The 25,136-nt window shown below is 42.0% G+C and overlaps 1 long non-coding RNA gene across 3 annotated transcripts in view; it reads left to right on the top strand.

Moving 5' to 3' along the window:
• Positions 1–24,089, top strand: part of LOC138565825 (uncharacterized) — a 147,499-nt gene extending 123,410 nt beyond the window's left edge. For all 3 annotated transcript variants that reach the window (XR_011301636.1, XR_011301634.1, XR_011301635.1), the window contains exons 2-3: positions 22,132–22,228; positions 22,642–24,089. This is a non-coding gene — a long non-coding RNA (uncharacterized lncRNA). The remainder of the gene's footprint in view (positions 1–22,131; positions 22,229–22,641) is intronic.
• The last annotated feature ends 1,047 nt before the right edge of the window (positions 24,090–25,136 follow it).

The raw sequence follows: 25,136 nt of genomic DNA, 5'->3' as shown, positions 1-25,136 counted from the left end.
TTTATTTATTTATTTATAACGCGCCGAAGCTCGCAAGCATCAGGGCGTGACAAAGACACAAGGACAGAGGGTTCACAGGATGACGCAGACAGTAGAAGAGAAATAAGAAGCAGAAAGAGAATAGGCCAATGCTGATATGGAGACTACGTAGTTATTTGAAGAGAGAGGTCTTCAGCTGCTTCCTGAAGGATTGGATGTTTCTTTCCAATCTAATATTGCCAGGCAGTTTATTCCAGTGAGAGATGTCCAGGCTCGGAAAATCTCGACCTAGGCCCGTAGATTTGCCGGGAGAACTGGGGTTGAGTAATCCTTGTTTTGCGGATCTCAAGCTACGGCTTGGCTCGTACCAGCTGAAATCTTTCTTTAGGCATATACATTTAGCTTTAACATTAGGGCTAAGACATTTTTTCAAGATAGAATCGTGGTCATTAGAGTATATCGCATTAGATTTAGACACTCTCAAGATGTGTAATTTATTCTTTTTCGATAACTTTTCACAGAAGATTTCTTGGAATTTCTGATGAGAGGGATTTGTGCAATGACCATAGGCCATCAGATACTTGGGAATTATGAAACACTCATCCTCACCTAAAGATAAATACTGCATCCCTCCCAAAGGAGTCACCACTTGCCCTTGTCAGCCATCTCCTCCCATGTGATCCTCCCTCATGATCCCACCGCCATGATTAGGATCAGGTAGCATCTGCCTTATCCTGGCCACATGGGAGGAGATCTTAGGCTACGGTTTAGTGATAACTGCACAGGATTCATCACAATGGACATTGAAAATGTCCTGCCTTTTTATATAGGGGGAGCACATCATCGTAGAGACTCCTCACCAATATTTGCAGTACTTACAAAGTGACAGGATATGGGCAGGTAATGTAAGTAATTCCAGAATTACTTCCTTGATTTTGTCCATGCAAGGCTTTCCTCTGGATGTCAGATATGGCCAAAACAAGAAGAGTCCTCTAGCGCACGGATTGGCTGACTTGCAAGATTGTTCTCAAGAAAACAGTCTCGAGGACGACAAAAGTCTAATAACCAAAGACAATATTGAGGCATACCTAACTTCCCCACTCAAGCTCTATGAAGAAGACACTTGTCTGGGGATAACCCCAGGTTATGTGGACGGGTGCTCTCAACATGTTGCCAGTAAATGTAAAAATAATTAGTGGCTGGAATTGTCAATACCTGGGTGAATGATACCCTGTAGCCCTCTGCTAGTTACAAGATAGGACCCCCAAGTAGTGAGGTGGGAGAGTTCATGGCCGTTCATCAGGCCATCCTCACTGCCATACATCACCAACTAAAAGAACTGGTCATAATCACTGACTCTGACTATGTCAGGAATGGGATCGGTGAACACCTGATAAACTGGAAGAATAGAGGCATGCTTTGAGCTAACAATAAACCATTAAAACATGGAAAACTGATCCTGTCCATTGATGATATGGTGACTTCTAATGAGATAACCATCTATTGGAAGAAGATTACGGGCATTCCAAAATAGAGCGTATGGATAAGAATGGGAACAAACTGGCTGACCAGCTGACTAAAACTGAAGCTCTGCGGGGGAATTTCATAGATAGGGAATCCTTGCTGTGTGAAATCCAAGTCGCCGCTGTGACCAGGTCTCAAACTCATGTCAACAGTTAACTCTCAATTGCTCAGTGGAGTAAAGACACCTCGTATGCAGATTTTATCACTACACAAAAAGAGGACCCTACTATTGGAAAATTCTATCGACACATTGAAGACTCTGTGAGTTTTCCTCTAACAGAATCAGAATATACTGCTAAAGAGGATTTATAGGTGTTGATGAAATCTTCCAAAATGTTCTGAATCCAAGACAGTTTGTTGGTATGGAGAGCCCTATCTGGATGTGAGCAGTGAATGGTAGGTACCTACCTGATTCCAAAGCCTGGTGTAGATACCGGTCATAAGGGCTTTCACATGACTATGGAAATCTTGAGAGAGATTGCATACTGGCCACACATGGGCCAGGACCTCAATATATATTTGAAGGGGTGTCTCGTGTGTGCACAATTTCAGCCAAATTCCGCCACACACAGAGCTCCCCTACAAAAAAGAAGAATGGCACTGCCTTGGTCTGATTTTCAAGTAGATTTCATTGGGCCAGTGATTAGCTCCTCTAGATGGAACAAGTACATGTTGAGTGTAACATGCTTGTTTACAAAGTGGGTTGATAGTCTTCCTGCCCCGAATTGTAAGGCGGATTGAGTTGGATTGATGAAGTCTTTTTACCAGTGATGTGATGACCAAGATGTGGGATATTCTAGGGGTTAAAAGGAAACTCCACCTTGCCTACACCCTGGCATCGAGCTGAGGGTTTCAGATATAAAATTAGATAATTGTAAGCATAAGTGAAAAAGTTTACGTGTAAAATGTCCAGAGGAACCATACCTAGGAACTGAAATGTCTTCCATCTTGGTGTGCTATTTTGTTTTGAAATTGTGGACAAAATATAATCTGCTGTCTAATTAGGTCCACATCCCAAAAGGAGAAAAGAGGGTAGAGAAATGGGGCCATATCAATCAATTTAAAAGCTGCCATCCCAGACAAGCTCTAAGAATGATTGAGGAGCCCAATGAAATTAGAGCCAAGGAACCATCTGAGGAATGAAAGTAAGGATGGAAACTAAAATATATAGCAGTTAAGTAATAAAATGAAATGATAATTTATGAAATCATATTTGAAATCGTATTTGGGGAATGAAGATATGAACAGAAATACTTACCTCCTTTTACTCCTCTCTTTATAATCATTAACATCCTTCCATTCGAGCCTATGGTGGGGAAAAGAGGAGTCTCAAAAGGGCCCAGGAAACCAAATGTGAATGGGCAAGAGGAGAGAAAAGTGGAAGAAGGTCCCTTCCATACCCCTGGAACCCAAGATCAGGAGGTGGAGACCAGATTGACCACTCCCTGAGCAAGAAAAGAGAGCGGGACATGCTCCATCAAAGGATTTGACTTGTGAGAAAAAAGAAAACACTATCACATGCCCTTTCACACCAGCTATGCTGGAACATTAAAGGAAGAGGGGGTATCTATAGGGTATAAAAGCAGCCCCAGGATCAAATGAACTGCATCTAGCCATGATTGGCCCAAGAGTGCAGAAATCCTTTTTTTCTGTAATTGGAAAACACACTGTTGACTGGCAGACTAAAAGGCCAGCATGAACATGTCAACACTAACAATGTGCCAAGTGAATTCAAAGGGACAAGGCTGAAACAGCCTGAACACAGCTTACTAATAGCAGAAGGAGACTATGGAAATGTATGCACTTCAACAGTTGAAACAAGGAACATATGAAAAATGAAACTAGACTGCAGAAGGGAATTGTAATCAGGAATGTGATATGTAAAGAAAATGCAACAGATTGAAAATCAAGTAGTTCTATTCTTCGGAGTATAGAAGGCTTGTGTGAGTGCACAGGCTTTTCCCAAGAAAGTTAAACACAGTGACCATCTCCCTATCTTCATCAGATTATCAGCAAAGGTCTTTTAAGCCACAGCAGGCTTGGAAAGGAATGTAGTGGGGTGAAGTTATGACAACTGGGTAAATAATTGCACCCCTTAATGAGTTGCATTCTGTAAAATTCTTGAAAATGCAATATAATTTGTGGTCCATCCCTAATCTGACTGATAGATATCCTGCCATAAAGACTGTCATATGCGTGAGGGGGCGGTGTTCATTTTCTCAGGAACCATAAGATGCAGAGAAACCATGCAAATATCTTCAAAAAGCTTATGGAAAGCTCCATCCAATGATTTATCTATCCATAAGAATTTGACATTGAGAATTAAAGGTACAACCTAAAATGTGTTTCTAGTTCCCTAGAAAATGTCACAAAGCAGAGATTCCTGGAGATAGCTTAATAAATTAGATAATTGTATAGGAAATGTTGTGTTGATGACTGTTATAGTTTGTTAATAAATCACGAAAATGAACCATTCAAACCTACAACCTCGTGCCAAATAGGGCACATTTCAATAAATCCAGCATGATGAGAAGAATTTAAAAAATATATGTACTGTTAGGTTTATTTAAACATTAGAGAAAGTTTTCACATTGTAATTTTTAAAGGCATAAAAAAGTGGACAAAAATGCAATTTCCCAAAGGGTGGAGTTATGACTCCATAGGGATGATACACATTCATTTCAGGAATCAATCATTGCAAGGGGAGGACAGCAGATGTCCAATCAAGATCAAGAGCCAATAAGCTAGCACGTCCTAATGTTAATAATTTGGGGTGTGGTTTAGATGTTATAAGGTGTGACACAATGGGCATGGGGGGGGGGTGTTGTCTGATATCATCCTAGTTGGAAATGCTGACCAAATTGCTGGAGGAGACCAGGGAAATATTTAAAGCTGGCTGGGACCCATATCAGGAGAGGCAAATCAAAATGGATTAATGATGGCAAGGCCTCTAATCAAGGCCTGATGTTTCCACTGAGTATTAAGCTGGTAAGATGGCTCAGCAGGCTAAACACTCATTTGCTGTGCTCTGTGTTTGATATTCAGGTCTCTGTTTTTAAATCCAAGCAAGGTCAACTCAGCCTTTCATTCTTCCAAGGTTGATAAAGTGAGTCTCAATTGGGTATTAATAATAATGTATATACATATGTCCAATGTAAAGCACTTTGGATAAAAGCGCTATATAAATAGATTATTATTACATTATTATCTAGGAGCCCTGCGGTGGTGTCTTTTCCCTGAGCACGAACACCCAGAGACTCTTTGTAAGTAAGCTTGTCCAACCACACCAAGTATTGTGGGGATCTGATTGATTTAATATCTTCTCATTATCGATGGGTTGGGCAGATAAGTAGATCCTTTGTATTTTTACTAAATAATAATGTAAATGTAATAACTTCCCTATAGCCAACTAACACAGGGTGATTTTACTGAAATTTGTAATCAACAATATCGCTTCCAGTGTGAATAACGATACAGCATGTTAATGTAATTGGGTACTAATATTTCTCATTGCCAACCCCGAAATTCCCTAGAGGGAAGGGGTGTACTTGTTAAAATGAAATTCCTAACTGTACACCATTCCTCAGACCCCGTCTTAAAGGGGTGCTGAATGCAAACAGAATATCTGGTTTTCTGTGCTGAGGCAGAAAAGTGTCTTGCCAAATTAAATAGAGTGCAGTTCCAGATTTGAAAAGCAGACTGTCTGCAGAGAGTGGGAAAGTGACTCCTGGTGGGAGAGAGATTCTGCATTGCATTCTGGTGAAGGAAGAAAGGACATATATAGAAAAAGTGCTTTGTTTTTAAAAGTCTCCAACTAGCATTTCCTAGTGCGCAGGGAGATTACAATTACAGAGCGCTGCATGTGGGAAATTATTTATGAAAATAGAAAAGGGTTGCATTTATTTAAATGAAACTTCCCGTACAATGTAGTGCAAAGCTTATGATCTTGTCATGTTTTAAAGTGCTGCATCATTGTTGACATTAAGGGATGTTTGTGTGCGATAGAAGGTTTCAACTGTTTAGTTGAACTGTGTTTTATTGACATGAGACCCCAAAAGTGAAAACACACATGTCATATCATTTCAGATCTTTTGTTAACGTGTATTCACAAAACGTGAGCTCTTGGTATTGAAGCTTTGTTTTGAGCCACAGCTGAAGTGGCATGTCTTGTTGTTTGTACAAATGTTACTGTTCCTATTCATTAATAAATATAAATTCTTTCTACACACTGGCCTGATTCTTGGCTTATCTGTGGCACAGTGGTGAGGGCTCTACATGGTTCTAGATGAGTCACAGACAGGGCTAGATTGAACATAAAAGGAATATTGGTGTGGCGCTTTTGATTGAGAGGGAAAGAATTCTCTGTATTGATGGTTGAAGCATAGATATCTCCAACACAAAGCTATTCATCAATACACCTCTTGATAGGTTTCTTATAAATGGGTGACAGCAAACACTGCACCATTCCACGTGACCCACTCTAAAAACAAGACCGTCACTCAGAGTCACTCACTGTGACTCTCATAGTCACTCGCAGATAAGCAATTGCACGCATGTGTTCTGCTGACCCAGCATGATGAAGTGGCACATGTTATATGTGGGATATTTAACACAGTTATCTTTTTGAGGTTCTCACATAGGTGTCAATGTCAGTGTTATTCTGTCTGGTTCTCTACAGCTTTATTCTGGGACTAATAGACTCATCGTTACCTTGGACTAACTTGCATCAATGACTGGATTGCTGCACTTTGCTGCATCTGCGTAGCACTGTGCTGCGACCAGGCCAGTCCTGCACTGTGCGCTGCATGCACTAATCTAATGCTGGGTAATCAATCGAAATAATTTGGCCGTTGTCTCCCTCGAGACCACCAGGAAACTACAAGTTGAGTGTGTAAGCTTTTCAAGCCTAAAACCCTTAAGGATGGACAGTCGAAGCACTGGGTAGCCTACACGATGCAAGGAAGCATCGTCGGAATAACCTGCCGGCGCAGAAGAGTCCGAGGCAGAGAAGGACAGTCCCAGTGCCATAAGTGATGCTGGGGAGCAGGGTCGGATTGGCCCCTCGGCCGAAATCATCCCTGGGTCGGTTTGGAAAAAAAAGAATTGAAAAAGAAAAATGTATTTTCTTTTTCAAAAACTCTTTCATCCTTCTTAGGTCGATAAATGAGTACCAACACAGGTTGGGTGATATTGCATGCATATTTCTTCTATAAAAAGAGCTTAACCATAAGTGCTATACAATAACATGTTATCATTTGGCCTTGGACAGCTGCTTGGATTCATAGTAATTTAGTGTACCTAGGAACAATGCTATTTGATACCACTTTCTGTTTTGTCAAGGGGTGAAAGGTCGCGTTTCATCGCTTTCCGGGATGTCACTCTGGGGTGGGGGTCAATTGACATCACTTCCGGTGATGTCATCAGAGGGCAAGGGTCGTGAGGCGAGGGGTGGGACACTTTTTTGAGGTGAGGTGGTGGGCCACTTTTTTTGGGGTGACCGGGCCTATTTCCTGTCCCAGTCTGACCCTGCTGTAGAGACATCCGGAAGGCAGGCGCTCCCCACTGCTATGGAGGCTTCCTCTGACAACAGGGTCAAACATATTAAACACACAGTGGTGATGGGAACGGCAAATGAGGCACACTTGTCAAAAAGTGGTAAAGCGGTCAAGGAACCTGTCCATTCAGCAAACCTCTGCACCCAGTGCTCAAATGTCAGCGTATGTTCCTGAACATAGACATACACCGAGCAAAAGTGGTTCTGTACCTAGAATACCTCTAAAGTCACCAAACCAGCTATTGCAGCTGTCAAAAAACACTGTTTCGGCACCTAGCTGGAAAGCACGGGAGCCACCTCCCCATTAGTAGAGGCACTTGACAAGAAAAAACATGCAAGGCAAGAGGAGGAAATAGTGTTTCTGCTCCAAGCCACCCTGTCTGGTAGTCCCTGCACTAAAGATAGATTTGAGAAGCACATGAATAAGTTGGCTTCGTTTATGGAGTGCTTAGAAAAACACCCTAAAAAACACGAGCACATCTCTCCAGAGGAAGGGGCACACCCGCTCAAAATAACTAGATTAGAGCAAGGGCTCTCATGAGGAGTGCATGATTGAGCGAGATGCAGATGAGGGTGCCGACGCCATTTTAGTGGACGACCCTGGCACAAACCCTGGTGACTCACATGATGATACAGTCCCTTCTCCAGAGGTCACCAATAACCCTGTTTCCTCCTCACTTATTGATCACCAGCTGCTTCATAATGACCTTCTTAAAAAAGCTGCTGATTTCTTTAAAATGGATACTCATGAGTCAGAAGAAGACACTGCCTTTGTTGATGGCATCCTCAATGAGAAAAATCAAAAAGGTCAGTACATTCCATTATTACAATCTGTTAGGAGACGTCGTCTACCCTCAGTTTCTACATCTGCACAAATCCGGGCAGTCCACCCGCCCATAGAAAAGTGCTTTAAACCTGTACCCAGAGGCCCACTCTTCATTAATGGTAACTCAAAGCTGGATTCTCTACTGGTAACTAGCCCCCGCAAGAGAGCTGGTGCACCAATGGCTACCCTAGAAGCTCCACTGTTCAAAGAAAGCAAAAGAATATACACTGCAGAGAACTAGGTTGCAACTTCAGCTGTGCTCCAAATGTGCATTGCTAATAATACAACCCTTATGGCTAGATATGATATGATATGATATGGCATTTGTAACGCGCCTATACACAAGCATTTCAAGTGTTTCAAGGCGCGACGAGGCAGGGAAGGGGTAACGGGGGAAGACAGACAGCGATCCTACTAGGCCAGGTGTCATTCAGATCACGCAAGTGCAGGGGAAGGGGGAAGGGAGAAAGCGCAAGGGGAGGAGAGGGGGCAAGTGCAGTACAAGGTAAGTATATATAATAAAATGAATAGGGCCAGCTGGTGGCAAGTGCAAGGTAAGTGCAGACAAGTGCTGGGAACGGGGGCTGTAGGGATACAGAGACAGTCCCGCAGTGCAGGGGTTGCCAGCGAGGCAGTGCAAGTGCAGAGTGGCTGGGCCCAGGACCGAGGTCGGCGAGAGTGGCCCAGTTGCAGATTCGGTGCAGATTCAGCGAAGAATTAGCAGGGGAGAGGGAAAGAGAAAGCAGAAGCAAAGAGGAAGGTTTTGAGGTGCTTCCGGAACCGTAGATGGTTCTCCTCAAGTTTCAGGGAGGCAGGAAGGCTGTTCCAGAGGGAGGCTCCTGCCGCGGAGAGAGATCTACCCCCAGCTCGTTGCTTCGAGAAGCGGCTGACCCTGAGGGAGTTGGAGACGGATGAGCGAAGGGCTCGGGAAGGAAGATATTTAGGAAGAGAGAGTTGAAGGTATTTAGGCCCCAGGCCCCAGAAGGCCTTGTGGACAATGCAGAGGGTTTTGAACTTTATCCTCGCAGCCACTGGGAGCCAGTGTAGAGATTTCAGTCCTGGAGAGATACGGTCCCTGGGCTTGAGGCCAAGGACAAGTCTTGCAGTTCTGTTCTGGATGAGTTGCAGAGGGCGGAGAGTGGAGGCAGGCTAGCTTCAATAGAGCCCAGCGGGACCAGGTAGAAGAGCAGGTTCGTGGGGTACAAGAGCCTCTACCCTCTCAGATTCTTATACCTTTAGCTGCGAGCAAGCTGACTGCAAATGCAATTATGAAAAATTCACTTGATGCGGCAAATACAGCAGGAAGAGGTGTAGCAGAGGGAACTCTGATCAAACGCCAAACGTGGCTCAGAAAATCTGGGTTCAAACCTGAGATTTAAGCCACACTCATTCACACGCCAATAGAAAATAATGTTCTATTCGGCAAAGCAGTGGATGATGCACTAGAAGATACTGCCAAGAAGACTCATGAGACCCTGAAAACTCTTCGGCAGATTGCTAATAAACTCTTCTTGCAAAGAGGGTCCTATGGCAACAGATGTGCTTTTCATGTGCAAGGATACGCTAGAACATCAGCCTAGTCCAGCTATAAAACAGGGGCATGCACCCGCTCATGGTACACCAATCAGTGACAACTACCGACTTCTCAATCCTCTTTCCAAAGACAATTAAGGGGCCGGCATAGTAGGGGTAGAGGCCAAACCGCAGATTTCAATACCCTGTCAAGCAATGACTCTCTGCTTCATGTCCCCTCCCAATTCATCCCAGTAGGGATTCACGTCTCTCAATTTGCCCACGTATGGAAGGTTTTCATACAAGACAGGTGGGTATTGACAATTGTCAAACACAGATATTGCGAGGAGTTTCCAGAAGTACTGTGCGATCATCCTACAAAAAACAGAGAAATGTCCTTAGAAAACCAGCAAATCCCCCAAGCAGAGATAGAAGCTCTTCTGGAAAAAAAGGGACATAGAACTCATCCCTCCGTCAAAGGCAAACAAGGGCATTTATTCTGTGTACTTCCCTGTTACAAAGATACACAAGACCAAGCGTCCAGTGCTCAACCTAAGACCAGCAAACACTGATGTCAAACCTCAAAAGTTCAGAATGACAACACTTTACTCAACAGGGGAGACTACATGGCAACACTGCAAATGAAAGATGCATACTTTCATATTTCAATGTTGCCAGCTCACAGAAAGTACCTAAAACACAAGGTGGGAGAGATATACTACCAATTCAAAGTACTCCCCATCAGGGTTGCATCAGCTCCTTGTGTCTTTACAAAGGTAGTAGTGGCACACCTATGCAATCAATTGCAGTGTACTCTGGACAACTGGCTCATAACAGGCGACACACCACTAATGTGTCACCAGCAGAGATAGCAGACAATAAACCTTTTGCATTAACTAAAGTTTACTATGAAAAAGAAGAAGTCAAGCTTAGTTGCCAGCCAGGTAAAACAACTTCTAGGAGCAATAATTAGAAAAGAAGATGCCTCTGTCTTTCTCTCCAACGAGAGGGTCCAGAACAGGCTGTTACAGATCCCATGTTACAGTGTATCACAAGAGGGGTAGCCGCCAAACAGTTAGATTTAGTATGTAGTTATTTACAGTTAAATATGTGGTGTCTTTTCAATGGATCACCAATAGTTCATACTAGTGATGTAGTCTAGAACCCCCTAAAAGGGTGAGCATGATAATTATATCGAATTGTACCAGTGTGCGCAATCTGAATGGGAGAAACAGCTGCTTTAGATGCAAATTTATTACAAAAAGCTTTTCTTATCAAAACAACAAAACACAAAAAAATATAATGTCCTGATATATTATAAATGAACAGATAGAAATAGAGCATACGTCTCGAGTCTATTCTGTAGTCAAGAAAACGGAAAGAGACAAAGGAACAGCTCAATTGTAGTCATACATTTTTTCACATAACATTATAACTTGAACAAAAGTATACAGAGGTAAACATAAGCATCAATAGTTAGAAATACAATTTTATCAATTTCAAGAAATGCCCCACTAAGATAGGGCTGTAATGAACCATAATCATGACAGTCTGGTGGATATTAGTTGGTTAGTGTACAGTTAAATACAGGTCAGGAACATATGTCTTTGCAGTATTGATTTTAATCCTATATATTTGTACACTATTTTGAGATCTATTTGTGACCAATCCTCGGTCTACATCAGGAACATAAAGTTCCCACAGATGTATGATGGGTCAACAGTAGTGGTGCTGGACCCTAGGACGTTTCTGCTTCCAGATTTGGTGCCTTCTTCTGGGCCAGAAAATGATTGTATCTCCCTATAAATAGTAAACACAGAAAGGGTGGGTGTTAGAAACTCACAGAATATACTGTACCTACAAGTGGTACCAGTAAGCACTATACAGTTGTAGTCCAAGCTCAAGGTTGGCCTGTTTTTGTTGTTGCTTTCTTTTAATGAGAGTTTTTCTATACAGTTGTAGTCCAAGCTCAAGGTTGGCCTGTTTTTGTTGTTGCTTTCTTTTAATGAGAGTTTTTCTCTCTTTTAGCTATACAGGACTACAACTTGGATCTTGTTTTCAATTCCTTAAAAGTCCATTTAGCTGCACTTTCTGCGTATACAACATCACAAAGCAAGGTTTCATGGTGGAAAACTCCAGCCGTGAAAGCTTTTATGGAAGGGGTCAAAAAACTATATCCCCCTATTTCAAATCCACCCCCAGAATGGCATTTAAACATTGTCTTAAGTAAGCTCATGGGCCCCCTTTGAGCCTATGGGTAAGGCAAGCCTCAATGATCTCACTTACAAAGTCGCTTTTCTTATAGCTTTCACTTCTGTAGGAACGGTAAGGGAGCGGCCAGCATTGCCCATTTCAGAATCCTTTTTTCACAATATACGCAGACTCACTTCCCTGTTCGGTCTGCTGACGGGCCTCCGATTGGTTCAGAAGGCTACGTGAGGTTCACGGACATCAGGCGCGGTCGCTGAGTGGATGGTAAAAAGCATGAAATGCGTCAGATTTTTGGAAAATGCCTGCCATGTTGGATTTGTGGACATCCGCCGGTGTCCGCGAACATCGCGATAAAACCCTTTTAAAATACACCACATTGCACTTATCAAACTCATCAAACAATCTCTGGGGAGGTGCAGGGTGATGAGGATGGGATGGGATATGACCGTAAGAAGCCAAAAAACGGGTGGATTTCATTCCTGAAGTCCGCAAACAGTCTGGATGTTGGGGTACAGTCCTGTGATGTTCGCAAACACTTCAGATGTTCGGGGACATCTATGCCTATTTCTGCATTACTGGGTTGGGGAAAAGCTGTTTTTGGATGGCTTATAACTTATAACACTCAATGAAACTGTATGACGTTTTGGAATTTTATTCTAGATCTTATTCTGAATGGTTTTGTGTGGAGGTGTTTTGTCAAGAGGGAAGAAAATTAGAGGGGGGGGGCAAAATATTTTAATGGCTTATAAATGTGGTGCCATTTGACAAAACAGCACAAAAGTTTGCATAATACATGTTTTTGCACAGTATGTACATAGAGGGCCACTAATGTATAACTTTGTTGTTATTTTTATATGTCTCAATATTTTTAGTGTTAACAACAACTCTTACTGGGTTTCAGGTGCAAAGGGGTGTCAAATCCGGGCCCATGGAGACTGAATTGAATGTATCAAAACCTAACCAGTTGTCTCCAACTGGAAATCCCTATGAACTCTATTGGTGTTTATTGTCCTCCTTCATATAATTACTACGGTCTGTATTTCCATTTGTAATACGGTCAGTATAAAACAACTTTCGACGAGACAATCAATTCTGCTCGTGAGAAGTTACTGCTTTTTCAAAAGGAAAACGGTTTAATGAAGTCTTAACCACAGTGCTTTGAAAAAAGATTCAACTTTGCCGCTGAATTTCAAGAGTTTTGTTGCTCTAAATCTGTACAATGTAACTGGACCTTAACTAAGGTTTTTTCAGTGAATTTCAAGTGTTTTGATATACGATTGTTTTTTTTATGGGACACTAGGCATGACCTTCGGCCGTGTCCACTGTACATGCTCCCCCAATATGTTTCCTTTGGAACCACCAGGTGACCATGGCTTTTGGCTGTGGCCACTATATAGGTCTTTCGGCCCACTAGCCAGGGTCTTTCAGCCCTGGCCAGGGAGCACAGCCTTCGTGCTCACTGGCCAGGGCCATAGTGCACCTTTTGACACTTTGCTCCAATAGGTTACCCCAGACCTCACTGTAGCCATACAATACCACTTTTTTATATTCATCTCATATTTTAACTCTCTTTTTCTATTATAACCCTAAATATGCACACAAAAAACCTGAATATGGACAAATAACCCTGCATATGCAAAACGTTTGAGCTCTGAACTTACGCATTACGAGTCCCATACCTACACCAAGACCCATCCCAGAACTGCGGCCCATTCCTAATGCAGGCCCATTGCTACTCATATCAAACCATCCAGGCAAGTCCCATTCCTATATTGAAGGTTTCGCCATTATGAGGCCCAAACCAAAACCAAGACACAACCCCAGTCTGATGTCTCTCCCTGACCCACAATCCCTACCCTTAGGTCCATCCCAGAACTGAGGCACATTCCTGCTGCAGGCCCATTGCCACTCATACCCCACCACCCAGGCAAGTCCCTTCCATATACTGAAGCTTTCCCCATGCCTACCCCAAGGCTAATATCTAGTTGGATGCTTCTCCCCGACTCAACCCAATCCCTGCAATTAGGCCCATCCCAGAACTGAGGCCCACTCTTCCACCGAGATCCATAATTGTCCGGAGGCCAATCCTACCTGAAGGCCCATCTCAGCTCCAAGGACGATCCCCCCTCTGAGGCACCACCTTGCTATGACGCCCATCCTCACTCCAAGGCTGTAACTCTCTCTCTGGCCTATCCCACAAGAAGCCCATTCCTGCACCACACTAGGTGCATACCTAGGGAACTGTCTAAAAGGCACACTCATCTAAAAACATCCTATTGAAATTTATTGTCACTACATTGCCCTTTTGGTTAGTTATAATAGAAAACGTGTACATGTGGTCACTAATGCTTTGGCATTCTAAAGAGTAAAATGCCTGCTTTAGTATATGAAAATGACATTAAATGGTATCTCACAGTTCCTTCCTGTGTAGCGCACTTGGCCTCCAGCCTTGTCCTTTATATGGCACAAAACTCCTAGCTAATATTGAAAATCCTAATAATGTACAGTTTGGGATACATTATTCTGTATGTTACAGGAGTAGCCAGCAGTGTCAGAGACCCCCCACTGAAAGTGAGCACAAGCTGAAATGCTTTATTCGAGGAGCTGTGGCTAACTCAGTGGGACCTCAGTAATGCTTTGGCTCCAAGTGGCATTGCAGGGGAGAATATCCATCTGCATATCAGTGTGTGCCCCCTGCCCCCAGTCATCACCTCTTTTGTTTTGAACCCACCCATAGGCAAATCCAATTTGCAACAGCAGCCCTAATCACTGGATTCATCAGTGAGACGCTACTGAGGCGCAGTGTCCCTTTAGACCAGGGATCTGCAAGCTGCTGCTCTCAAGATGTTTTGGACTACGACACCCAGCATACCTCACCATTGACTATGCTGGCTATGAGAGTTGAAGTGCAAGAAAACTGGGCAGTCAAATGTTTCAGGCTCCTGGTGTAAGCACAGAGAATAATGGGTCCATGGCTGGATTATTCATCTCATGAAAATGCAAGCGATTTAAAATTATCCCCCAATCCGAGAATTCCTCATACTGAGAAAAGACTACAGATTAAATCGCTCATTCAATGGCCTGCAAAAGTGTTGGCTTCATGTGGGTCACAGTCCATACAGTGTAATGTAGAGGAGGTGTTATAGACCCTCCTCCCTCAACTGATTACGGATAACTTGTCAGGCTGATCAATCGTTCCCGTATTGCAAAAATCAGAATTGTAGCGCTTTTTAGGCCAAAAAGCACATTTTAGGGTGACATGCATTTTTTAGGGTCAGAATGCCTCACGCAGTTGAGGGTATCTCAAGTGTTACACATATATTGTGAATATCGAAAATCTAGGCTGAAAACTGACCAGAAAATTAGTTCTGCTTAAAAGCAGATTGGTCAGCCATTTTGTAGTCAAACCGAGCATTCAGATTAAGACAAGGTCAGGCAAATTTTAAAATGGTTGCAAGAAAACAAGATGGTGGAATTTCACATAATCATGCTAAAATAATAAAATAATTCTCTAACAGCAGTTCATTGAATGTTCACTGCTATATGCCAGTCACGTGAGGCATGCCCAGACATGTTTTGTGGACCTGATGAGTGGCAGTCAAGCCAACCAACCCAGGTATGAAAAAGGGTTTGTCTTTAATTTTAAGAACCAATCAAACTGTATTGTACAATACATTATAAAATTACATCAGCCTTGTAACAGTATACAAGGAGCTGATGTTGAGAGCCTGTTGCTGTCATTTCTGACGTCTAAATAAAGATGATGTTTGATAATCAGCAGATCTCTGCTCCATTATCCATAGGTGTCTATGTCCAGCAGGGCATGGGCCCTCCTCTTCACTTGGCTGATCACGAAGGGGCCCTGCTTGAAGACTGTCCTTCCAGGGTCAAGAATCATGACAGAAGCACAGGCTAACAGAACTAGGAGATGGGCCCTGGTAAGAATGGCAGTGTAAATACAATGATTCTGCAGTTTGCCCCCATCTTACCATGGGAGGGTCTCCTACGGCTGTCAGCATGTGATGCTAGCATGTCACTGTGGAACCTGTGGATTTTGGGATGTATATGGGGACTGAGGTAAAGAGGGAGAGAATAAAAGACATGTATTATTAAGGGTTCTTATAAAAGTAGTCTGGAAGTAGTCAGTGGTTTAAAAAAAAGTTATTTAGAGATTGCAGTGGGGTTTTTTGTACTAGTTTTAGAAGAAAGTAACGGGGGGTTGTTTTAGTGTCTAATTAATTATGTGAGGTGAGGAGCGTCACAGATAATGATATAAAGGACGAGGAGCGTCATAGATTAAGCCCATAAATCCTACACTCAGGAGCATCTAGAAGACGTCATTGTACACTCCAAGTGGGCTATAAATAGGCTGTGCAGTGGATAGGTCCCTGTTAGATAATGACTTAATCCCCCATCGGCGTGTCTTAGGGGCAGGAAGCAATGAGTGCTGGAAGTTGCATGTGAAGCCTGCTTGTGTGCCCATGTTGCTGTCTGTCTATCTGTTATGTGTTATATGTGAAGTTAAATATGTTGAGGAGCAAAAATGAGGTGTAAATAATTGAAACAGATTAAGAAATTGCATTATTTATTTAAAGTAGATGGTGTGTAGCACCCAAAGATAGATAGGTAATAGTGAAAAAGATAGGTAAAAGTAAGCTATTGACGAGAGTGCACTTCTGTGCATGATTTAAAATGTGATGAAAAGAAAAACCAAGACAAAGGGCCTCATTACTAGTATGGAGGTAGCCATGCCCTTAATAAGGGCATGGCTGCTTCCATACCGGGTTCCAGTACCGGGTTCTGTGAATGAGAAATTACTGGGTCATTGCAACCTTGCAGGACCCGGTAATTCCTCATGCACAAAACCAATCCCCATTCCCATTTGAGCCCCCATAGTGCTCAATGGGAATGGGGATGGAGCTAATAACGGGCCCGTTATTAGCTCCTTGGTCCAGTCGCGGGACCCGGAAAGGACATCTGGTTTTACCAGATGTCTGTTCCGAGTCCCGCTAGGGGACCTTGCAATGAGGCATCCCGTTAATGAACGGTGCCGGTACCGTACCGGCACCCTTCATTACGGGAGCGCAAGCCTCGTAATGGGGCCCAAAATGATGAAAAATAGCCAGAACATGTGGCTAGTCTGAACCCTTGTGACAGGCAGGCAGTGGTAGTTACAGGGTTAATTTTTATGTTCCTACATAGTAGACATTCCTGGCCAGCAAAAAAACATAATACGACAAATGTCCTCACACAGTTTAGTGGAAACAAAGGACACAAATGTTTGACATAGGAAGGAAATTAATCATGATTTAAATAGCCAACTATGCAGTTAACAAAGACAGGAATTTAAAGATGTTTAAATCAAAGTGAAGCAAAAACCGACATTAGATCCTGATTTCCCAGTTCATGATTAACAGGATGAGCTATATTACTCATTTTAAAAGTGGAATGTCAGCCTTTTTTCTCAGTGCAATGTGCGTAGTTAGTAGTCGGCCAGCACAGAACACATCCTGTAAATAATATTTGCGCAATGTTGGAAGGAGCTACAATACCACGTTCAAGGACTGAAATCAGTTGGCAAAGCCCAAAGGGTAATTATGATGACACAAAAAAGCAAGGTTGTTGCATTTTTTAGTTATTATTGAGATAACTTGCGCAGGAGAAACAGCAATGTACGGTTACAAAAAACAGATGTTGATGGAAGTGCTGGCTTCAAAAGTGAAAGATTGTGAAGCAATTTAACCCTTGGGTGGTTATATCAAGGTATGTATTTTGAAGAGTTGTTGCTTTAGGCTGAAGAGCTACATGGGTGAAACCTGTGTTGAAATATATTGTTTTTTTGTATTGAAGGCTATCCCCGGATATTGAATATGTATGATCTGGGGTGGGGGGGCACATGGGGAAACTGTTTAAGTTTTGCGTAAGTTATTTTTCATTGTAAAGGGGTTGGCTAGTCATTTAATGGAATAATGATGGATGCTTTCTGTGTGAGCACACACTGAGGAGTGCCACTAAGTTGCTGATGTTATATGTGGCAAATAGCCGTCCCTTATTGGGAAGGGAATGGGACATTTAGAATGGACATGGGTTATTGAGGCATGTATGGGCCAATTGTGCAAATGAGAAGGAGAGAGACATTTTTCTTTCATTAAAATGGTCTTCAGTGCGCTATGAGTGATAAATGGAAACGCAGGAGGGTGCTTTAGGTAACCAGAATGATGAACCTGCTGGGAGTTGGGAATAGAAAGATGGCATGCGATCGGCATTGCCATATGATTAAGAAGTATTGGGTGCTGTGCTTGAAAATGTAAGATTTGCACCAAAAAATGTAGAGCGCATTAGAGAGGGGCCAAGCAGGGGAACAATGTTTCCCTTACTATACATTATGGGCCTCATTACTATGTTGACGGAATAGGTTTACCGGCGCCGGTAACCGTGCCGGTAAACCCATTCCGCCCTATTACGAGGTTCCCTTGCGAGACCCGCTCCGAACATCTGGTCAGACCAGACGTCCTTTGCGGTTCCCGCAAGGGGACCAGGGAGCTAATAACGGGCCGTTATTAACGGGCCCGTTATTAGCTCATCCACATTCCCATTGAGCCCTATGGGGGCTCAAATGGGAATGGGGATTGGTTTTTTGAATGAGGAATTACCAGGTCCTCCAAGGTTGGAATGACCCACTAATTCCTCGTTTACAGAACTCGGACCGGGACACGATTTTGGAGGCAGCCATGGAGCTAATAGCACCATGGCTACCTCCAAACTCGTAATGAGGCCCTATGTTTCTGAAGTATGGAGACATTTAGAGAAAAAATTGAAAAATAATTGTGTCGAGAATCACAAGTTGGAAAAAGTGTCGCTGAGATTTAAAAAGTAATTATGAGTGTGAATTACAGTAAAAAGTAGGCTAATGTATTAGTGGATGTTATTGAACTAGGCACAGTGAATGTATATGGGGATGACAAGGATAAAGGAGATAAAACACATTTTTGAGAAAACATAAGAAATGCATGAAGAGATGCAAAAAATCTGTGTTTAGCAAAAGGAAGCAGTGAGCAATGAAAGAAGTGCTCACAAAGCGCACATGAGAAGGCATGCACAGACACACACACACATTCACACACGCATGCATGCACACGCACACCCATGCACAGGATAAGGCACACATACACATATGCACATGTGGTTTTATGGAAGTATAGGCGATCAATGAACTATAAACAATGTAAAAGACACACACACACACGCACACAGGATGCTTTTTGTTTTACATTTAGAATGATAGCTGACACGGAATATAAGAGTAGCTGGTCCTTTCTGAAGAAATATAAAGAATAGAGATTTGCCTGTTTATATTCGGGAGCACTGAATTGTTGAAGGGTGCAAGCAGGGGTGAAAGCAGTAATTATATTTCACCACGGTTTTATCTCATGGGTTGTTTGAAGTAGGCACAGAGACGCTTGGAAAGAAAGGTCATGGGCAAAGATACAGTTGACTACTGTGCACTATTGCAGGCTGCTGAAAAGGGGAGTAACAAGAACAGCAATATTGGAGAAAAGGATTGTGGAAGCCAAGCTGATTCAAAGAGAAAATGTCAAAAAAATGCAGTAGGATGGGTAATGCTGATGAGTGAAGGAAGATTTGGAATGTGGCAAGAGGTGTGTGCACCGTAGGCAAATAATCAGCGCCGAGTAAATCAAACAGGAAACACGTTTGTGCCAAAGGGAAGGCAGGTTTCAGAATATGCAGAATGATAACCAAAATGTACAAAGAGGATTTAATAAAGAGGGGGGCTAGTCAGAAGAGCTCCTCCTGTGCATTAATTATATGGGATGAGAGAGCACATTGTGCGCACATGTAAAAGCCAAGGATATGCACAAGATGGACAATTCTCAAGAAGGCGGAGCAGCTTTATATAGCTCATAAACTAGGGAAGGATTTGCCCAGGATCAGACATTATATCAGATGTAAGAGCTGAGACTGCAACAAGCAATAGCAGCTAGAGCAAGTGTAAAAACGAGTTCACTGCAGGGGCAAGTACAGTGAGCCCCCATACAGACTCAGCAATATTGAAACACAGGACAGGTATTGACACCTAGGATATGAAGTGCCACTATGGTATGAAGAAATCCTTTCATAGGAACACGGGTATGCATGCACCCACAATGAGGCGGCCCACAGGGCGACTTGATGTGCTCAGAATTATTAGTGGCACTAGGCCCCAAGAAGTGCCAAGAGTTGATGTGGCTGTGGGAGGAAAACATATTTGCTCTATTGGTAGACACTGCATGTCCATGCAACAAAGGAGGAAAGGTGTTGGATGATTGGAATTATCAGAAGATTGAGGGTTCTTTTGGAGCTACAAGTGGAGTTTCTTTTTTATTGATGAATTATCAGTCTCTGCAGGAGAGTGAGCTATAACTGATTTTTCTTATATTGGCAACAGGCACCTGCCAATGTTTTGAGGAGCGATTGGAAGACAAAATTTAAACATGACGATTTTATTTATTTTAAAGGGATAGTGTGTTCCACTTTTGGAATGCCTAATTTCAGCGCAGATTTATTTATATAGGCATGCGTAGGGCAAATGGCCCTGCGAGGATTGTGGTAAAACTAGAGGTCTTTTTTGTCATAAGGTGAGCATTTTGTTAAACATGGTTATTTGACCTAGTGGAAAAAAGTGGTGAGAATATTTGATTAATTTTTGTTTAAACCGCAGATGCCTATGGATAAAGAGCGGGGACAGATCAACCATCTACAATTAGAAGCAGCCATGAGTGCAAAGGAAAATGGCAATGTTCAAGGGAATGGAACAATAAGAGCGGATCATGGCGGACAGAGATGGTTCTCAAGGAAGGGTCTAGGTTGATTGACATCACTGATAAAGACATGTTTAGACAAGACTAAACAAAAAATGAAGAGCTGTTTCTTTAGGAGCATCACACACTGGAAAAAATAAAAGGGAAAAATGTTGTAAGCATGTGGTAATAAAGTGGCCGCATGGAGCGTAATTTCAGAAAGGCTTGGAGAAAATGGCAAGTGTCTTGTGGGCCACAGGCCCTGATGGCATAGGTTAATTGTAATGAATAGGGGACCAAAATAAAAAATATATGCAGACAAAAGATTATAACTATGACAAATATGAACATTTGTACTATGACTAAACTAATTATTGAAAGATGAGAATAAATAGTTGTCCTTAAACAGCACAGAACTAAGAAACTGAAAACAAAAGATTTGATGATAACATTAAGATAAGTGCAATAAAAATAAAATAAATAAAACATGAATTAAGGAATGAATAAATGAATGAATTATTGGATGAACGGATTATTGGATATTAATGCAGCAAGAAGCATAAATGAATAAAATATTCAGATTTGGAAAAGTAAAGAGCACCATTGAGGTTACTGGCCATAATTGAAAAAAGTAGCGTATTTTAATCTAAAAGACAATCTGATTAATGAAGGACCAAAGGGGAATGGTGGGCCAAGATTTAGTTAATCTTATAAAAGAATTTTGTATGGAACTAATCCCAAGAACATATAAAGGTAAGTAATAAAAACATTATTTTGAATGTATATGTTGATAATAGTTTATGTTTTATAGATAAAACCTACTGTCCTTTCTTGAGCACAAGAAGAATGTCTATATGGCCTAGCATGCGTATAGTAATATAATGAGAGAAAACATTATAAACACGACAGAGGTAAGTGTTAGTGGGCAAGTAGGGCTAGAAGAGGTAAGTACCGGTTCACACCCAAAGTGTGTGAACACAGTGCTGATCATTATTAGGAGTAAGAGGACACAGGTGGGTACAGAAAAAAAGACAGTAAGGGATACAGTATTTTCAAATATATAGCATTTTGCCAAGATAGTTGCAAACAGGTGTGAGTACAGAATACCATGTATATGCAAGCATGGCCATCTCTAAACAGCAAGGATTCAAAAGATAACAGGTGGAGTGAACTTTTTTTTTAATTCTAAAAAAATAACAAGATGCCAAAAGTATAGATTTGGCAGAAGTATCGGAAATGGTTAGAATAGGCAAACGATGTATGTTTTATATGTCACATTTGTAAATATTTAAAAGGAACAGTGCTGGGTTCCAAATAACAGGGGTATGCTAGATTAGTGTAGGTGAAGCAGTAAGTGGCAAGCGGCACATGGCGAAATATGGTTATTGTGTCTCAAACAAAATGAAAACACAGCAAGGAAAGGAGATGACCGCAGTCCTACGCGCCCAGAAGGAAGACGTTAAAAGACACAGAGAAGAACGTTCAGTTAAGCAGGAAAAAGCCAAGTACGGGCCTGAGTACAACGCTAATTAATGCAGTATTTTTTTTAATGTGCACCAACTATCTTGGAAAAAATGAGCCTATAGTTAAATGGGCTGGAAGTAGCAATAGATGCTCTTAGTAAACCTCTTTTCATCGACAGAAGGGAGCAAGGGTCTATATTAGGGAGAAACCTGACCCCCTTGCCAGTCCCCAAATGACTTTGCCTCTATTTTGGTTTTCTACAGAAAGCAGGAATCCACACCAGCATTGTCTTCTCCAGCTATGGATGCACCAAACAGACAGAAGGAGAGCAACACAAGAAGAAGACATTTCTATTAAAAGGTTTTTCTTAATCTGTCATGCTGTTTGTCGTTTGTTATTTTTTGACTCTTTGGGGAAAAATGTGTCCTTTGAAAGGATATATAGTTTTTGAAAGAAAGGAAAGTCCATGAAAAAATGTGAGCAATATCAGACAGGCGAATGTATTTATTGTATAAATCCAGATCACAAGCCAGGTCCTGACAGCAGCTAGCATGTATTTGAATAAAAAATTAAAGATGAGCAAAATGAAAAGAGAGTAACAGTCCCTTTGGTATATTAGAAATGAAGAAAAATATGATGTAGATTGTTTAGGAGGCAGGAATATTTGAAAGAAACACACAAGTAGCTTTTTAAGGGTTGGGTTTGAGGAGGACATACTGACGATAAAGACATATTTATTTTTCAAAGGAAACTCATTCCATTTTATATTACAGATGGAATGGAGAGACGTATACATCAGGATATTGGCAGAATCCGATCCTGTGAGCAGAGAGAAAAGATCAAGGGACCCATTCAGATGACCAGTCGTAATTAATTCTCTGCGTTTGAGAATTGCCTTTACAGAAGACTACCCCATCCTTGTGTTCCCTAGCAAAATTCCCCCTCTTATTGACGCTTTAACTATGAAAAAATGAACTACGAGTCCGAGTACTCTGCGATGTAAAAGACAATTGCCTAATTGGCCTAAGAATTAAAGGCCCCAGGGACTTGCTACAAGGCAGCCCAAAAAAGGACAAATTCAACCGGACAAGACGGTCCATGGATACCAAAATAAGATGAATCTTGTGGAAGATGTGTCGATGAAAGATTAATGGAGAAGAGTAGAAAAACACTAAGAATGTGCATGGGGAAGACAATGGGAACCAGGAAATGTTGTGGAGTGAGAGTGAGGGAAATGTATGCAGTAAAAGCCACACACAACCAATTTATGAAAATGGGCTGGTGGGTTCCCTCGAAGAATGATTTTTTCTCGATTCTCATAGTGTCAGTAATTAACTGATGTATATAGGTAGTTTACAATTAATAGGGTAAATATAAAAGGGAACAAAGGTATTCTTTAGGGATACATGCATGTTTAGACTAGGAGAATATAATATGTTATTGTTGACTATGTAGATATGTCTTTATGATACCTCCGATATTGAAACAGATCACCACACTTAGGGGGGTGTTTGGGACAGTGATGTGCAGGTACACTGAATATGGGAGAGGGTGGACTTAGGGTTTAGTGATCATGTATTGAATAGGTGTCTAATACAGACCAGAGGGGGGAGTGGAGAGGATGTGTTAGAGACCCCACTCCCTCAAACTGAATACAGATAACTTGTCAGGCTGATCAATGGTTCCAGTATTGCAAACATCAGAATTGTAGCACTTTTTAGGCCAAAAAGCACATTTTAGGGCAACATGCACTTTTTAAAGTCAGAATGCCTCACGCAGTTGAGGGTATCTCAAGTATTACACATATATTGTGAATATCGAAAATCTAGGCTGAAAACTGAACAGAAAATGAGTTCTGCTTAAAAGCAGATTGGTCAGGCATACAGATTAAGACAAGATCAGGCAGATTCTCAAATGGTTGCCAGAACACAAGATGGTGGAATTTCACATAGGCATGGTAACATAATTAAATAATTCTCTAACAGCAGTTCATTGAATGTTCACTGCTTTATGCCACTCAAGTGAGGCATGCCCAGACATGTTTTGTGGACCTGATGAGTGGCAGTCAAGCTAACCAACCCCGGAATGAAAAAGGGTTTGTCTTTAGTTTTAAGAGCTAATCAAACTGTATTGTGCAATAAATTATAAAATTACTTCAGCCTTGTAAAAGTAGAAAAGGAGCTGATGTTAAGAGCCTGTTGCTGTCATTTCTGATGTCTGAATAAAGATGATGTTTGAAAATGAGCCCAGATTCTTTGCCATGTGTCCAGGTCTCTGCTTCATGATCCACAGGTGTGTATGCCCAGGGAGGGCACGGGCCCTCCTCTTCAGTATTGTAGTAGCTTTTGATTTTGCCCAGAAAAGGGGTTATTATACTGATGGCATATTATAAGTGAACTAGGCATGTCAAAATACAAGCCGGCACACTGCTTGAGTATCAGGGCATAAATTCTGTGGTACTTAGCGCAGGAAATGGACTGTAACACGACAGAGCTGGGTTCCGGCAAGAGTTCCCGCAAAACTTGTTTTGCTGCCCTGTCTCTAGACCCAGGGACTTGCCCACAACACTCACACCCACACTTCAACAAGCAGGTGGCGTTCAGAAGATTCTGCACCATTTCAGAGTCTTCTGAAGGCAGTCTGCTTGATGAAGCAAGGGCTGCTTGCGCCTGTGATGGATCGCTTTTAGAACAGGATAATCCCTCCCAGGGAGATCTACCCAGAAGCTGAATTATCACCTGCACAAGCAACCCACGTTTCAACAAACAGAACCTTTCAGTAGACTCGGAATGGGTAACTGTATACATTAACAGCCAAATCCTCCCATATTGTGGTTGTCCAGCCTGGTGTATATATCCTGCAATGTAGAGACATTTTTTCAAAGGGTGAGCAGTGTGACCAATTAAAACAGCAGAGCCCTTCCATTATTTGCTCAAAAGGGTTTGTAGAGAGGCAGATGTACGTGTCATTTATAGAGCCCAGCCCTTCACCTCTGACATACTGGAAGAACAGCAAGAAAGCACTTTGCATGACAACTGGTATCATCCCAATACCACATGGTAGGTATGAGAGACGTTATGCACTCAGACAACCATATCGAATGTAGCCTCGAACTGAAGCGGTAGATGTGAGCCTGCAGACACCACTGGATACAGAAGAACTAAAAGTAAAGTCTGACAGATGTAAAGTGACACCATTAAAGAGAGAAGATACATGGACGCACTGAACCTGATGTATGGATATCTAAAAAATGTATATGTCAACAAAG

This window comes from Ambystoma mexicanum, chromosome 2p, assembly GCF_040938575.1.
Source record: "Ambystoma mexicanum isolate Mex_15411 chromosome 2p, UKY_AmexF1_1, whole genome shotgun sequence".
NCBI lineage: Eukaryota > Metazoa > Chordata > Amphibia > Caudata > Ambystomatidae > Ambystoma > Ambystoma mexicanum.
Note: the sequence above shows the minus strand (reverse complement) of the source record. Positions and strands in the feature narration are given on the sequence as shown.